Raw genomic sequence first — 18,536 nt, forward strand, 5'->3', positions numbered from 1 at the left:
AGCCAAACTCAAGATGGAGAAAACCTACGAGGCAATCACAAACCAAGTTAACAAAGGCCGACGACATGTCACCTTTGAACCAAGAGATTGTGTATGGGTTCACATGAGAAAAGAAAGGTTCCTGACACAAAGGAAATCCAAGCTAGACCCACAAGGCGATGGCCCATTCCAATTCCTTGAAAGAATCAATGACAACGCCTACCGCATTGATCCTCCCGGTGAGTATAATGTGAGTGCATCCTTTAATGTTTCTGACTTATCTCCTTTTGATATTTCAGATTCGTGGACGAATCCTTTTAAGGAAGGGGGAGATGATACATTTACCACACTCCCTAAAGCTAAGGATGATGAATTTACTATACCACTTGGCCCTATCACACGAGGCCGGACAAAACTTCTTAAAGACAAGCTTCAAATCGCAGTTCAAGCATTCATCCGTAAGGGTCTAATAGAAGCGGATTTGCAACAACTTTTTGAAGGGTATCCAGTTGTTATCCGGTCGACATGTCTTCTGGAGATAAAATCTTCTATGTCTTATCTTTCCAATGGTTCTTTAATCGAATCAATACGATATCGAGAACTCAAGATATGACCATTTTACTGAAGACGGTGCATGCAGAAAATCCTATACGGGATTAATACGTTATTTTGTAAATATTACGAATTTTCAATATTTATATTGATTATTTGTAATATAATTTAATATAGGATGATTAATTATCTTTTAGGATCATAATTATTATTTTATTAGGAATTAAGGTTGGGTTAAAACAATATTTTTAGTTATTATTATTTTATTAGGAATTAGAGTTAAAACATGTTTAGTTTATTAATATTTTATTCTTTAGTTATTTAGGACCTTTAGAATTCAGCCCCTATATAAAGGAGGCTTCATTCAACTTTGTAAATCAGATTTCTTTGATTAATAATACAACGAGAGTTCGTTTTTGCAAGTGCTGATTGCCTTGTGCCTTCGAAGCTTCTTGTCCTAGAGTTCTTTCAAGTTCTTGTGAGGGAGATTAATCTTCACACTCCAAGTTGCCTTTTTATCGCGACTAGGAGGGTTGGTTAGAGCCATTTATTGAGTTTGCCTTTTCATTGCGACTAGAAGGGTTCGATAGGACACTTATCCATCTATTTTTCCACAAATCCATCTGCACCATCAATCATCTTTACCGTCCACCTTCGTAAGGGAGATCTTTTGATTTCTTTATCATCTTATCTTATTTTATTTTCAATTTCTTTATCTTTTGTTTATTTTGTTCTAATCTTATTGCCTTGAAGAAACCCTAAAGAATCCTAATTACTACAGCCACCTTCCCCTATTCATCCCCTTTGTTCTTAATCGAGTCTAGAGCTTTCTAGGTTTGATTCTTCAACAAGAGTAACGTTCATTAACCCGCCACCGCTTTCCTATCACTTAGGGATAAGGATTATAGTGTTTCTATTGAGAGAAAGTTCAATCGAGTTACCAATGAACACACCTTGAACCATATGATAGACGTCAGAGCCAACTATATGCCAATTCCTTTGAAAAAACTTCTCACGAAGACCATTGGGTCCAAGAGCTTTCAACAAAACTATATCCAAGATAGCAGCATGAGTCTCATCTTCTTTAGGGAAAGCATCAAAGCTCAAAACATCATTGGGGTCCATTGAAGGGAAACATCCAGAGATAGGAAAATGACCACTATACCATCATGATTAACATATAAATATCGAAATAAATTTGTGCCTTCAGTTTGAAGTCTATCCTCATCATATCCTCATTTTTTATCAGCAAGCTGGAGGGTGGAAATGTTGTTCTTAGACTTAAGATCAGTTGCCTTTTGGTGGAAGAACTTGGTATTTGTATCACCGCTAGTGATCCAATATGCTCGAGATTTTTGTTTGTACAAGACCTTTGTCGTAACCGGTTTTCGTCTGGACACGAATTTACTTGGCGGAAATCTATGTGAATAAATAAATGGTTTTTATTGAAATATTTTGGAGTCGTCATCGATCTTTTTGGGTTAGGTAGACCGAATACCTAAAAATCATCTTTTAAAAAAGTTTTGAATAAAACATCAATTAAAAGATAAACCGGTCTGCGTATAACCAAAAATTCATTTTTTAGTAATAAAAAGGATTCGAGGTCGGTTACGTTTGGAGAAGGATTAGCACCCCCACAACGCCCAAAATTGGTACCCGTCGATTATAAATTATCTATTTATAGAAATTTAAGAATTCAAATATAAATTTAATTTACAATCCTGTTATTTCAGATTTAATCAGATAATTCTAAGGAAAAATATATTAAAATAATTTTTATAAAACTAAAGTAATTATATATAAACTTGGGGTTTTATAAATAGGGTATTTATTTATTTAAAAATATCAAAAAATGACATCTAGATACTTTAAGACATTCTCTTTCTTTAATATTAAAAAATAATAATAAGAATATGATAGTTTTCCTAAAAAATAATTTAAATAAAACTGAAGTAATTGTATATATATATATTTATAAGCAAGGTATTTATTTATTTAAAAATATCAGAAAATGACATCTAGTTACTTTAAGACAACCCCTTTCTTAATATTAATAAATAAATAAATATTATTCTTTCATATATATATTCATATGATTAAAATAAAATAAAAATAAAATAAATAATAATTAAAGTACTAAATTAAAAAATATTGAAAGTAAAAGGGGTAATAATAAAAATAAAATAAAATAAAATAAAATAATGACCAAAATAAAGAAAATTAAAATTATAGTATTAAAATGTAAAATATCAAAATTAAGAATACTAATTCAAAATATCATGTAATATAGACATTAAGAATGTAATTTAACCATAATAAATTATTCAGGATTAAAATAATAAATTATTAAAACTTTAGGGACTAAATATGTTATTTATCCTTAATATATGTAAATACTAATAAAGACTAAAATATAAATAAAAAATTCGAAGACAAAATTAAATATGCCCAGAAACTCAATTCAGTGACTAAAATTAAAGAATTATAAATTATAGGGACTACGAAGAGATTTCCCTTTTCCCGAATTACACAGAGGCCTCTCTCCAAAACAATGTAGTTTTAGAGAGGGTATAAATAGGCTAAAATAGGCCTAAAAATCCTCATTTCACTATTTTGATTCTCTCTCTAAGAGAAGGAGAGCCGATCTCCCCTTGTTCTAAAAATCCCCCAAACTCCGTAGATCTAAGTTTTTACCTTCGATTTTTCGGTGGTTTCACGGCAGTTTGGAGGCTTCGGCGAGGATAAGATGCTCAGTGTCTTCTCTCTCGTCTGTTTTTTTTACTTTCGTTGTTGTGTGTGTTCTTCTCTTACAGGTTTAAAGGCCTTTTTATAGGCCTTGTGATGCTCTATTTGGACTGGTTAAAGAAGGGAACCCCCGATGAGTCACCGGCCAAAGGTGGTGATGGAAGCTGCTGGAACGGGACGTGGAGGGACAGCTGTCATTACTGGAAACTGCTGGAATTGCAACGTGGAGGGGGCTGTTAGCAGGTAAAAATGGTGATTACAGCTGCCCCTCTTTGCTTGTTGCTGTGGAACAGGAATGGAGCAAAGACATAAAACACCATTTTTAGCTTGAATTGTTCAAACTTCTGAGCTATAATTTCTTCTCATTATGAACTCTTTGCTCACTTTGGACGAGTTCTTCTTATAATGGTCCATCTTCTTCTATGATGGATTCGAATCTTTGCTGAAATTTTTGCTAATATTTGGAATTCCTGTCAAATGTGAAACGAAACTAAATGAATGCAAAGAAAGTTATTCGAAGAGGAACTATCTCAGGTGAGATAAAATTTGTTTTGAGAGACGTTGTTGATTCAAAATTTCGTAAATCAAGCAACAAAAATGTTGAAAATATTTTGCCCAAAGGTCTTATGAATGGCCCGAAGGACTTATCATCTTGCTCGAAAGGTTTACAGATGGCCCGAAGGACTTATGAATCAAGAAACCCTTGAAAGATTAGTTTCTTAGTTGTCAAGGAACCCCTTTGTTAGGCTTAGCTTCCTTTAACAACTATTTTGAGATAATTAGAAAACCCCCGAAAGGCTTAGTTTCTAAAATCTCATTTGAAAACATCTTGCCCGAAGGTCTTATGGATGACCCGAATGTCTTATCATCTTGCTTAAAAGGCCTACAAATGACCCAAAGGATTTAAACATCATGCTCGAAAGACTTACAGATGGCCCGAAGGACTTACAAATCAAGAAACCCTCAAAAGCTTAGTTTTTTAGTTGTCAATGAACCCGTTTGTTAGGCTTAGCTTCCTTTAACAACTCTTTTGAGATAATTAGGAAACCCCTGAAAGGCTTAGTTTCTAAAATCTCATTTGAAAACATCCAGCACTGAAGGTCTTATGGATGGCCCGAAGGTCTTATCATCTTGCTTGAAAGGCTTACAGATGACCTGAAGGATTTAAACATCATGCTCGAAAGACTTACAGATGGCCCGAAGGACTTACGAATCAAGAAACCCTCGAAAGCTTAGTTTCTTAGTTGTCAAGGAACCCTTTTGTTAGGCTTAGCTTCCTTTAACAACTCTTTTGAGATAATTAGGAAACCCCTTAAAGGTTTAGTTTCTAAAATCTCATTTGAAAGCATCCAGCACTGAAGGTCTTATAGATGACCCGAAGGCTTTATCATCTTGCTCGAAAGGCTTATAGATGACCCGAAGGATTTAAGCATCATGCTCGAAAGACTTACTGATGGCCTGAAAGACTTACAAATTCAGGAAATAGTTTACTAAGTAAGAAACTTTGGAAATCGTTTTCTTACTATTCAACAATTTCATTTTTAAAAAAGATTAAATGAGAAACTTTGGAAATTATTTTCTCATTTTTTTGAAATAACATTTTTAGTTGGGTAACATGCCCCACTACAAAATAATGCTTCACTTATGGATTGCGACCATCTATTCTTTAGATGTTTGCATGATTCTTGCATTTGAGGTTTGAATTCTACCTTCTACTTGTAAGGTATTTGTCATCGTGAATCTTCTTTTTACATACGAGGATCTGTAAAAACCTCACGTTTTTATTAATGTAATGCATTTTCTATTATGCAAATGATGTTCTTATGAATGCATAAATGTTCATGCAATATTAATTTGATTTCAAGGTGGCGAATTTGATCTTCTTCCACTGATCATTCCTTTTCAGGGTTTACTTTAGATATCAGTGTAGCAACTTATGCTATCAAGCTTTCATTTCTGAAGAACCATTTGATCAACTTGTATCTTTGTGTCTTTTTTGTTTCATTAAAGTATCAGAAGAAATGTTTCATTTATGGAACTCTTGCCGTAATTAGAATTATGACCTTGATGCCACCATTCTTGTCTTTGACAACATCGGCTTTCTTCGTCTGGACTTGTGTAGAAATCCAATAAAGCTTTCATCTTTGAAGAACATAGATGTAGATATGCCACAATCAGCAGAGATTAATTAGGAGAGCAATATCTGTTCTAATTTGACTCTTGAAACACATCACAAGGAGGATTTATCCTAATCTCTTTCATGTCTCCACATCTAATCAGATCTTGAACAAAGCTATTTAGACCCTATCATGTCAAGACGCTTAATAACAACCTATCATTTAACCTTAGTTGGTTCCACTAGTTTCTTGTTGTTAAAATTTCAACTCATCTTCCATGGAAATAAATCTTCATCATATTTCACTTATAACTTAGGGGTTAAAGAAGACAAACTTTATATTGAATCAATAAGTGAAAACATTATATGATCGTAACATTGGTTCATTACCATAATCACTAGTTCGTAAAACATTATACAACACATTCATCATTTCTTGTGGTTTCTGCCCAGATTTCTCAATTAGTGAAGCTCTTTGCAAATTGTTCGGAGCTTTTTTATAGCTTTACAAGGATACATAAGAACAAAACTCAGTGGGAATACAAGTGAGATGTTTTGTCTTGTCAGCATCGAATCACCAGAATAATGCAACTGTATGATGAACAAAGTAATTATGTATAGTCAGCTCTACTGTCACTGTTTCTCCATTTTCATTCTTCATATCTTTCTATCTTATTGGAAATATTTTCTCAATTCAATGATCTTTCTGAAAGATGATATGGGTCTTCAAAATGCCCTAACATTTACTTCTTATTGATATGCGCTTTCAAAAAATGCCCAAATATTTATACTGATGTGAGCCTTCAAAATGCCCCACATAGGTCATTTCTGTTTGAAATAGGCCTTCAAGATGCCTCCATATTCACTTCACTCTCAACGTCTGTTTGATTTGAATCTTATGATCCCCACGAGGTCTAATTTTGATAATGCCCTTTTATGGGTACTTGTGGCTTTATTCGTTCTCTAAATCTTTTTATCTTGAATACTCTCATTCTGGTGTCACTAAACAACAGTGTTGTCAAGTAACTTGAGGGATTCTCTTCATGTTATCAAAAACTTAAGAAGTGATTAATCTTTCTGACAGAAATGTCTGAGATATATGCCTCTTCTGAAATAGGTGGTCATCTTCTTCTTGACTTATCGCATTCTTGCCTTTTTACTATGCATTGGGATATGTTCCTATTTTGAATAAGGAAATCTTTCTTGATGAATTGTTGATAATGTCTCAAGAGAGTATTACTAGTACAATTCTCCAGGCTTTCTGGACTCTCGGACCATTTGCCTTTAAGAATGTGAAATGCTTCATCATTCTAGCATTACTTATTCTTTTTCTCCAATAGAGGTAGAATAAGCATCAACTTGCTTCAAAGACCTTTCTCATTTGAGACTATCCTGTTTGATAATGTTTTTCCTCCTTTCTTTAACAAAGAATGAAAGAATTTTGTAAAATATTGCCCCTTAATTTAGGCTCACATTGGAATCAAATCATAAAACATGAGTTTAATGAATATCAAATAAATCAACTACACTTTTAAATCAAAAAATCATAGTCTTATGGCAAGTGTCAAAATTATTGGTTGATTTAAGGTGAAGGTTGATTTTGGTAAAGTAAGGTCTCTCAGGTTGGTCCAGCATATATGTCTCTTTGAACTTCCACTAACTAGAAGAGATAGTTGCTATGCTCATCTCATAGAGATACTTCTTAGTTCTAGACTCTCAGGAACGTCTTTGGGATGTGTGGTGCTTCATCAAGAGCTTAAGATCGTCTCTTATGTCGTTGTTGCACCATTCAATATTCGAGCTACCTTTTCAGGTTTTCAACTCGAATCCTCCTTTGGTTTCAAAATGTTATTCAAAATTTACATCTTGAACCCCCTTTATTATATATCATGCATTAAAGATTTTAAAAAACCAATTTTTGCAAATAAAATTCAATCATGAGAGGCGGAATGAAATATGAAGATAGTCTATTTTACTTAGAAATCCATGTATGATTAGAATGTACTTTTCAGGTACGTAACGTAGGCCAAGGCTCATGGTTATGAAAGAAAGGGATAAAAATGCCCAAACAAGTGTTTAAGGGTAATAGAACCAAGGATCAATTCATTCTGATGCCTTCAATCTTGCCTTGCTTGACATGGATATGCTTTGTTACTTGTCTTTCATCATTTGTTTTTCTGGATCCCTCTAGACTGACAATTTTTGGGTTCATTTCTATTTTCTTATATCTCCAGCATTTCTTGCGCTTCTTGTTGAATATAAATCTTTGAACTAATTGCACTTAATCAACCTTGTAACTTAAGGCTTAATGAGTTACTCATCTTGAAATACTTGATTCAATTTCTTTTATTATTCTTCTTATTCTTCTTCTTTTTTTTTCTTTTTTTTCTTTTTCTTTTTTCTAATAGATGAGTATAGGACTTCAATTGCCTTGAGAACCTCCTTTTCCTATTGTATTTCAGAAAATTTTTCGTTATTCTTGACTAGATTGATCTTCAAACACTTTGTATTTGACTTATCTTGTAGTTCAAACTCTCTTTATTTCATAGGGATTTGCCTTTGTAATAAAACTGGATTGACAATCTTTATTCTTGAGAGTAGATATCCTTTACCTTACCCCCTCAGTGTGGAGGGTGATCCTTGGTTAGGGTTGAATCAGAAGAAAAATAATTCAGCCTCAAATGGGGACAACAAATGATATTTTTTCTTGTTTTACAAAGGGATAAATGAAAGAAGGTCATTCATCATTTCATAAACAAAAGTCTTTATAAAAAAAAGGTATCATCAGGGGGATGAATATTCAGGATTAACTTTATTTACATGAAAATAATATAATTAATGCATGATATATTATTTAAATCAATCTCTTTTTTTCTCTCTTTGCTTTTCTTCTTCTTCTTCTTTTTCTTCTTACTTTGAGCATTCCCCTATTCTCGAAATTCTCTTCGACAAATTGATCCATGATGCCCCAAATCGTTTCTTCTTGTAGGAAGATTCAAGGATAATTGAAAGTTTTGTATATGAAAGGACAAATGTGTGACTTTTGAAGTCGTGTATATGGTGGAAGATAGTGTTGTAAACAAACCAACTCTACCTGAGAAGATAAACATATGGATTTGATGTCTCAAAAGCAGGTAGAGGCATTATTTCTAAGTTTCAGATAAATGTAGTGTCAGGATTTGGTTTTGGTAAGGGTAAAAAATAGATCAAGTAATTGCATAATTGTATTTCTAGCATTGTATGGGATATGAAAAGTCTAATTTTACTACTTGCCAAAGATCTATAACTCTTGAAAAATTAAAAGAATATTTAATTTACTTGATATAAAAAATTTCAAGATTAAAATTTAATTCCTTGCTTATAACCATAAAAGCAACACAAATTTATTTATTAAAAAAAAGATGGAGAAAGGAACAAAAACATGTTCAAACAAGATGCTACAAAAAGAGATAAAGCAATATGACTGATGAAATAATTTTTTTCTTTGATTAGGATACCCCTTTACTTATCCAATGCGACAACACTTGATTCAATCATGCTTTGATTCTCTATTTTGATTTTGTCATCATTGTTCCATCAACTCTCGTGTCAATGTCTCATTGTCAACAAACATCTCTATTTCTTTTAACAGTGGCCTACAATTTCCCGTAAAATGCCCATATACCCCCAAGTGGAAATCACAAACACTACCTTGATCATAGCTATAAGCATAAGGGTTTGGTGGCACTCTCGTTGGTCTTGGTGTGATGTATTGACCTTTAATCAAATGAGGGTACCGGTATGAAATGGAAGTTTGGAACACTTCCAAAGTATTTCTTAATCGTGTGACTTTGTTTGGTCGATCCGATCAACTACTTGCTCCTTTTCTTTTGCAGCTGCGGGTACTTTGGATGTGACATTCATTCACATCATCAGCTTTCACTTTTTGATCAGTTGGGCTTTTGGATGTGACTTTTAAGTTTCCTTCGCTGATTACATTTTCAATTAATTCTCCATTTTTCACATAATTCTTGAATTCGTTCGTCAGATTTGCCATCATTAACTCAAAGAAAGGAGCAGAAAGGGAATCGTGAAACATATGTGATATCTCTTCTTCTAACATAGGAGGTTGAACTTGTGCTCCACTCCTCTCCATCTTAAGGCATACTCTTTAAATCCTTCATTGGCTTTCATCTTTACTCCTTGAAGATCCTTACATTTGGGAGCTATACCTTTAACATACTGATATTGTCCCAAAAATGCATCAGCTAGATCAACCCATCTCTTAAACTGCTCTTGGTTCAAATGATTGTACCATACTACTACTGGCCCAACGCGGCTATCATGGAAGGAATCAATTAACAAATCATCAGAATTTAAATATCCTTCTATTTTAAATATCATTCCATTTTTCTGTAAAACATTCTCAGATGGATTAGGGAACAACTGGTGCCATTATATTTCTCAAAATCTGGCATCCTCAATTCATGGTGAATAAACAAATCTGGAACCAAACTGAGCTCTCTTGCTTGTAATTCTTTGTGGGAGGCATTAACACCTTTCATTTTTCTGATTGCTTCATCCACCTTCTTGAATCCCTCCTCATATTGTGAATAATTAATAAGGCTATTCTTTGCATTTGATTGGGATACCCTAAGGTATGTTATCATATTGAGATGTAGAGAATCTTATGATTGCTTCATCCACCTTCTTGAATCCCTCCTCATATTGTGAATAATAAATAAAGCACTGTTGTTCTTTAGCAGTTATCTCTTCTTTATCAGTTTTCATCACTTGAATAATTTGATTTGATCCATCTTGTAGAGAATCTGATTCTTCATTCCTTGTATCTTGATGTAACCCTGTCAATTGTTATGACCACTGATCTTCTAATCCCTCATGAGATTACTTCATCGTTTTCATGATGATGATACAGTAATATGAATGAATGATCTCGGTTTTACTGTTACAAAACCTTTCAGGAATTATTTACATGTTTTTATAACTAATGTATATAATAATACTTAAATAAATAAAAATGTAAATGCGAAAAATGCAAAAATGGGAATATAGATTGTGCAATGTAAAAGAAAACATAAAACTACGAATGCAAAATGCAAAATGAAAATGAAAATGCAACGAATGAGTTAATCAAGGGTGATCATCTTAAAACAGATTTCATTGAACACAAAAGTTTCTATACATCAAACAAAACTTTACATATAGGAAATAGCTTTCACTCCTAACTTCTCTATTTCCATTAAAAGACAAATTAACTTCCACTCATGCTCAGGTGTGGAGTTGTCAATCTGCTTTAATTCTCTCGTGAAGCCAGCTAAATCAACCAGTTTATGAGCCACATTGTTTGCTTGAGCAATAACTTCCCTCATGATCTTGTCTTTTTCCTTCATCTTCTGTGTCAATTCTCGGAGTTGTAGACAATTTTGTTCATATTTTCTTGTTAGATAATCTTTGTGTTCAAAAAGTTCTTGTATAAGATCTCCATAATCATCTAAACATTTCATCAATATCTTGTTCTTGGCTCTAGTGGCTTTTAATTCAGTATCAATCTCTTGCTGATAGATCTGATATGATGCTTCCATATTGGTTATAATACTATTTAACATTTGATTTTTGGCTTTATATTTTTTCCAAATTCAATGATAAATGTATTGCGTCTTTCTTCTGCAATCGGTGTTTGAGGTTTGAGAATGGACTCAGGTATGAGATCAGGAGTCGAGTTGCTACCCACCGGGAAAGGAATTTTGATGTCTTGGTTGAGATAGCCAAGACCACCGAGAAGATCAAGCAAGTGGGTATAGAGCGTAGGAGAGATCGAGATCGAAACCGATTTAGGAGGCCTTCTGGTTCTATTGATTCTTCTGGACACCCCAACAAGAGAGGCAGGAGTGAGTCTTTTCAGAGAGGCGGTGCGAGTGTCAAGCCTGTGGCATCCGGTTGTTCAGTTGTTCAGCTTTCTAAACATGGTGGTTATTCTGGGTCGCAACCTTTGTAGACATGTAATCATTGTGGGAGATCTCATTTTGGGGAATGTAGGAGGAAATTGGGTATCTATTTTAGATGTGGTTCAGGTGACCATATGGTGAAGGATTGTCCAGAGCTAGCTTATTCAGTTCAGACACCCGCTCGTACACCCGCTAGTACTCATAGTACTGTTCAAACTATAGTAGGGACTCGTAGTCAGGGAAGAACACCAGGATAGACTAGTAGAGATTGAGCATCTCAAAGTAGGGGTCCAGTCAGATCTGAGGCCAGACAACCTACGTTGGTTTACACTGCTAGACTTCGATAAGATCACGATGGGCCTAATTTGATTATAGGTACTGTTACTATTCATTGAGTTCCTTACTTTGCATTGTTTGATAGTGGTTTTACTAATTCCTATGTATCGCATTCCATTTCTAAGGGTCTGAATATTCCTGTTGAGAATACTGAGAATTCGGTGATAGTTCAAAGTCCTTTAGGCAAGTCCATAGAGTTAGATCGTATTTTTAGAGGGTGTCCTATAGAGATCCATAGGGAGAATTTTTTGGACGACGTGATGTCGTTACCTTTGAAAGAGTTTGATTTGATTCTTGGTATAGATTGGTTAGACAAACATCGAGTCAATCTCAATTGTGAGACCAAGAGAGGTGTTCTGAAGACCCCAGATAACCGAAAGACTGTAATGATCGGAGAACGTCATGGATTTCTGACGAATGTTGTGTCTGCTTTGGTAGCTGAGAAGATGATCATGAAGGGTTCTGAGGGGGTTTTGCTTATATTTTGGACAATAGGAGTTCCCGATCTGATATTGAAGGCATCCGGATTGCCAAGGAATTTCCCGATGTTTTTCCTGAAGAGTTGTCTGAATTACCGTCGAACAGAGAAGTTGAGTTTGAAATTGAAGTCTATTCTGGTTCCACTCCAGTTTCAATGGCTCCTTATTGTATGGCCCCAAAGGAGTTTAAGGAACTAAAAGTCCAACTCCATGAGTTATTGGATAGAGGATTTATTCGACCCAGTGTATCACCGTGGGGAGCCCCGATTCTTTTTGTCAAGAAGAAAGATGGGACATTGAGACTCTGGATTGATTATAGGAAACTAAATAAGCTCAAGTTAAAAAAAATATCCCCTACTGAGGATCGATGATCAGTTTGATCAATTTCGAGGGGCTTCTATCTTTTCGAAGATATACTTGAGATATGGTTATTACCAAATTAAAGTGAGATTATGATGTCCCGAAGACTATTTTTCGTACTCGGTATGGACATTACGAGTTTTTAATGATATCATTCCAATTAACTAATGTTATTGCTGCTTTTATGAATCTGATGCATCGACTGTTTCGACCTTATCTGTACTAGTTTGTAGTTGTGTTCATCGATGACATACTGGTGTATTCTCGAACTGAAGCAAAGCATGATGAGCATTTACGGATTGTTCTATAGACTCTAAGGGAAAATAAGTTATATGACAAGTTGAGCAAGTGTGAGTTCTAGCTCAGCGAAGTGACTTTTCTTGGAGATATCGTTTCTGCTGAGGGTATTTGGGTGGATCTGAGTAAAGTGGAGGCTATTATGAACTTGAAGCAACCTAAGAATGTCTTTGAGATCCGTAGTTTCTTGGGCTTGGCTGGTTACTACCATCAGTTTGTTGAGGGGTTCTTCATTATTGCAGCTCCTCTGATGAAACTATTAAGGAAAAATGTTCCATTTGCCTGGTTTGAGAACCAACAAGCTATTTTTGAGAAACTAAAGAATGTTCTAACTCAAGCCCCAGTGCTGATTCAGCCTGAGTCTGGGAAAGATTTTTCTGTCTACAGTGATGTTTCTCACTCTAGATTAGGATGTGTTTTGATGTAAGATGGGAAGGTTGTCGCTTATGCGTCACATCATTAAAGCTGAATGAGCGTAACTATCATACTCATGATCTAGAGTTAGCTACCGTGGTTTTTACTTTAAAGATCTGGAGACACTACCTCTGCGGAGAAAAGTGTTATATCTATACCGATCATAAAAGTCTGAAGTATCTACTTACTCAGAAAGAATTGAATTTGAGACAACGTCACTGGTTAGAGCTTCTAAAGGACTATGATTGTGAGATAGAGTATCATCCAAGGAAGGCTAATGTGGTGGCCGACGCCTTGAGCCGTAAGGCGATATTAGATTTCAGAGCCTTATTCGCCAACTTGAGTTTATTTGATGACAATAGTCTGTTAGCAGAGTTGCAAGTTAAACCCACTTTGGTCGAGGAGATTAAGGCCAAACAACTCCTTGATAGCCCATTTCTTCCCATTATTGAACAAGTTGAGCAAGGATCGAGTTCAGATTATACTTTGGATCAGGATGGTATTTTGTGCTTTCAGAGTCGTTACTGTGTCCCTAAAGATGATGAGTTGAGACGGGTTATTCTTCAGGAGGCTCATAGTAGTCCTTATGCTATGCATCCTGGCGGGGACAAAATGTACAAGAATCTCAAAGAGCACTATTTTTGGATTGGTATAAGAAGAATATTTCATATTTTGTGGCGAGGTGTCTGACTTGTCAGTAGGTTAAGGCAAAGCACCAACATTCGTCTGGATTGTTATAATCAATTAAGATTCCTGAGTGGAAATGGGAGCGTATTACGATGGACTTCGTTACTGGTCTTCCTTTGACTCTTTCCAAAAAGGATTCTGTTTGGGTGATTGTGATCAACTCACCAAGTCAACTCACTTTATCTCTATTCGAGTTAATTATTCTCCGGACAAACTAGCTAGATTGTATATTTCTAAGATCGTTAGACTTCATAGTGTTCCGTTGTCTATCATATATGACCAAGATACGACGTTCACTTCTAGGTTTTGGAAGGCTTTGCACAAGGCTCTGTGTACTCGTTTGAATTTCAGTACAGCTTTTATCCACAGACTGATGGTCAGTCTGAGTGAGTTATTCAGGTGTTGGAGGATATGTTACGGGGTTGTGTGATTGACTTCTATGGTAGTTGGGAAGATTTATTGTCATTAGCTGAGTTTGCTTACAATAATTACCAGGAAAGTATTTGCGGGGCATCGTACGAAGCTATGTATGGTTTATAGATGTCGTACTCCTATATGTTGGACAGAGTTGTATGATAGAAAAAATTTGGGTCTAAACTTGGTTCGAGAGATTGAAGATGCTGTCAGATTGATCCATGGTCGCCTAAGAGAGGTATTTGATAGGTAGAAATCATACACAGATCAGCGACAAAAGGATATCAAGTTTAAGGTTGGGGATCAGGTTTTTCTCAAGGTATCTCCATGGAAGAAAGTATTGAGATTTGGATGTAAGGGTAGTTGAGTCTGAGATTTATTGGGTCGTATTATATTCTGAAGAAAGTTGGACCTGTTACTTATCAGCTTGAGTTGCCTCCCCAGCTCAGTCGTATTCATGATGGTTTTCATGTATCTATGTTGAGATGATACCGTCCAGATCCGTGTCACATCATTCAGGTTGAGGAGGTAGAGTTGAGACCTGATTTGTCATATGAGGAGGAGTCTGTTCTGATTTTAGAAAGGGATGAACAAGTTCTTTGGAATAGGCGTATTCCAATGGTCAAAGATCAATGGAGTAGCAGTGGCCCCTCAAAAGCTACTTGGGAGACATTGGAGTCAATGGAGGCTCAGTTTTCTCATCTATTTCCATAAGGTAAATTTCGAGGATGAAATTTCTTGTAAAGGAGGAGAATTGTCACAACCTGAAAAAAATATATAAGCAATTTGGTGAAATTTGAGGGTCAAATTAAAAGTTTCCAGAACTAGTAGGTCATTTTAGAAGTTGAAGGAAATTCCAAGCCCTGAATTTTGTGTCGGCAAACATTCCTAATAAATGCGTTGAATTGGTTTCTGGATGTAAATCAGAAACCAACTCTTAAAAACTTCATCTCCCACAACCCTCTTTCTAAGGCCGATTTCTCCATTGTTCGGCCACCGTTCGTCGATCCGAAACCACCATCGTGTTCGTCGTCAACTGGTGAACAAAACGCCCTAAACATCTCATCGTGAAACGTTTTCTAAAGCCATGAATTTCGATTCAAAGCTTCGAAGTTTTTTTACACCACCGTCGTGAAAATCATCGATTCATTGTCGATCGTTGCTCCATTTTCGATACCTCTCGCACCATCGTGTTCCTTGTGTCATTCCGAGTCCACCGGAGTCCTTTATATCTCTGTCGTCGATGGCACATGAGGGGGTGAGGAAGTCAAAGTTTTCGATGTTTGAAAACAAGCTCTCCTCTGTTCAAAATTGTGAATCGAGCTTGGTAAGTGCCTCAAAATCCCTTAAAATAATTTTAGGAATTTTTTTGTAATTTTTCGGAGTCTTTAGGCCACCGCACTCACCCCCACATACCGCCCCTGCGCGTGGGGAATGTCTGCTACGTGTGGAAAGCTTTGAAACTGGTTTGACCGACCCGACCTGACTGCCCGGCCCAACTGCCCGACCCGATCTGACCCATTGACTCGTTGACTGTTGACTGACCGTTGACTTTGACAAAAAAGTAATTTTTTTTGAAAAGTCATATTTTATGTTTTTTGACGTCTTGAGTCCGATTCCGAAGTCTGTTTTGCGAAATTATGACCTGAAAGCCTCGAATTGAGCTCATTAACCCAAAAATGCTTAGTAGTTTTAGTATTTTTGCTTATTTATTTAAGATATGGTTATGGAATTGATCCAACAATATATTTTTATGAAAGTACTCGTGTATCACCTAAACGAGGGTCAGTTAGGTCCGGTGTATTTCTTTCATCGGATCCACCCGATCTGCGTTCTACGAGTTACCCGTAGGTTTTCGTAAATTATTTTAAATAAAGGTTAAGATTATTCATATTAGGATTCCAATATGGAATTTTATTATTCGTAGGATCTAGCGCTGCCGCTAATCGTGATCGATAGACTCAGTAGTAGGCTTCCCTATCCGATTACTCGAACTGTTACAGATGTGTTTCCTGATGGTGTTACCTACCCTATATTCTGAATATTGTTTATTTGATATCTGATTTACCATATACTTCTGATATGATTTCTGGTTACAGTATTTTTATACCTGATTTCTGAATATTGCTTATCCGACATCTGATTTACTATATATTACTGATTTGATTTCTGATTTTCGTATTTCTGTATGTGATTTCCATGTATGAAATATTTTCATGTCTTAAAGAATTAATCATCGTTTTTACTCGAATACATTCATGTTTATTACTGTCATTGGGGGGTATTGTTGGAGGAAGTATATTTGTAGGCTCGTCGGCTTTGTGCTCAGGGCCTTACTGGTTGTGTGGGTTGGGTGTATTGTTCTGGGGAACCTACACAAACAGATTGAGAAATGATGAGGGTAGTGTTCATATTTTTAAAATATGTTACATAAATCGATTTTACTGAACTATTTTATCAGTATGTTTTTATACACTGTATGGAGAACACTGGGATTTTTAGCTCATTCTATAAATTTTAACTTTTTCAGATAACAGCATAACGTAAACTAGTAGACCTGGCATCAAGAGAGATTGACTATTCCTACTTTTGTAAAATATTATATTTCTATATCTCTTTCTGCTATATTTTGGTGGCGCTTGTTACTACCGTCATGATATGTTTGTATTTCTGGTATTTTGATATGTATGTGTTTTATATGGTTTTCTAAAATATGTTTTAATATATGTTATCATATAAATCCTTATTATGGATAAATTTCATATATCACTGAGACATGAATTTCAACGTTGTTTTAAATATAAAAAGAATTTATGAATGTGATACGTAATCAGCTAGACATGGGCATAACGTCCAGGCCGGGTCTAGGGGGTTACATGGAAAGTGTTATATGCATGGATTTCTTTATTGGATGGAAATAGAGATGTTTCATAATGGTTTGAATATGCACACTCGCATGGTGGTTGATGCTTCAGCAAATAGAGCACTGTTGGACAAGTCATACAATGAAGCAAATGATATATTGGAGATGATTTCCAATAATGACTATCAAACCCTAATACGAGGAACATGTTCGGCAGATGCAATACTATAGCACCAGATAGTGACCCGTTGAACTCAATGGTGTCTTAAATCATAGCATTGACAGATATGGTAAAGAAACTGCAAAGGTCAGGTGGTATGTATGAGGTAAAATATGTTTCTACTCCCTCTTGTGTTCACTGTGGAGATGCGCATAATAATGAAGAATGTCCACAAAACCTCGAGTCTATTTGAGAAATTTCAATAGAGGTTATAATGCCAACACATATAGGAATGCATGCAATGCTTACAACCGCAATCATCCCAATTTGTCATGGAGGAGAAAAAACCTTGTGAATCGAATGTTGTAAAATCTAATTTTGGCAACCAGCATCAGCATTACAATCAACAGTTGATTATACCACAACATAGGCAACCAACACAAACAAAGCAAAGGTAGAATTATTAAGGGAAATACTATAATCAAGCGCCTAACCTAAACTCTATTGAATCCATACTAAAGGAGTACATTTCAAGAAATGAAGCAGAAATTCAAAGACAATCAACATCGTTGAGAGTGCTGGAGAACCAAGTTGGCCAGTTGGCCAATACTTTAAGTAATAGGCAACCAAGGACACTGCCCAACGATACCGAAGTACCTAAAGCTCATGGGAAGGCTCCTTGCAATGCCAGAAGTGGAATCCATATTGGGATACCTACTTTTGAAAATAAGAAGAAAGATGATAAGCAACAACCCAAAGATAAGGAGGTAGCACAAGACACATCTATTTCAGATGTTACAGCAAATGATGCTGGACAAAGTAGCAATTCTGGAGCAATGCTAGCAACACCAGCTTACAAAGTGCCTCTTGTCAGACCCATAATGCCACAGCCAGCTCAGAATCAATCAACTCCAAGACCTCCTCCTCTGTTTCCTCAAATATTCAAGAAGACCAAGGAGGATCAACAATTTAAAATGTTCATTGATGTACTTCGATAATTAACAATCAACATCCTGTTGATAGATTCTTTGGAGCAAAACCCCAACTATATCAAACTCATGTGTGAAGTATCCAATAAGAGGAGGTTGGGCGAGTTCGAAATTGTTACACTAACTAAAGGCTAGATTGTTATGGCTACAAGAAGATTGTCGCCAAAGCTCAAGGATCTATGGAGCTTTACTATCCCTTG

The sequence above is a fragment of the Hibiscus syriacus genome, unplaced genomic scaffold, assembly GCF_006381635.1.
Source record: "Hibiscus syriacus cultivar Baekdansim isolate YM2019G1 unplaced genomic scaffold, ASM638163v2 tig00005974_pilon, whole genome shotgun sequence".
Taxonomy (NCBI): Eukaryota; Viridiplantae; Streptophyta; class Magnoliopsida; order Malvales; family Malvaceae; genus Hibiscus; species Hibiscus syriacus.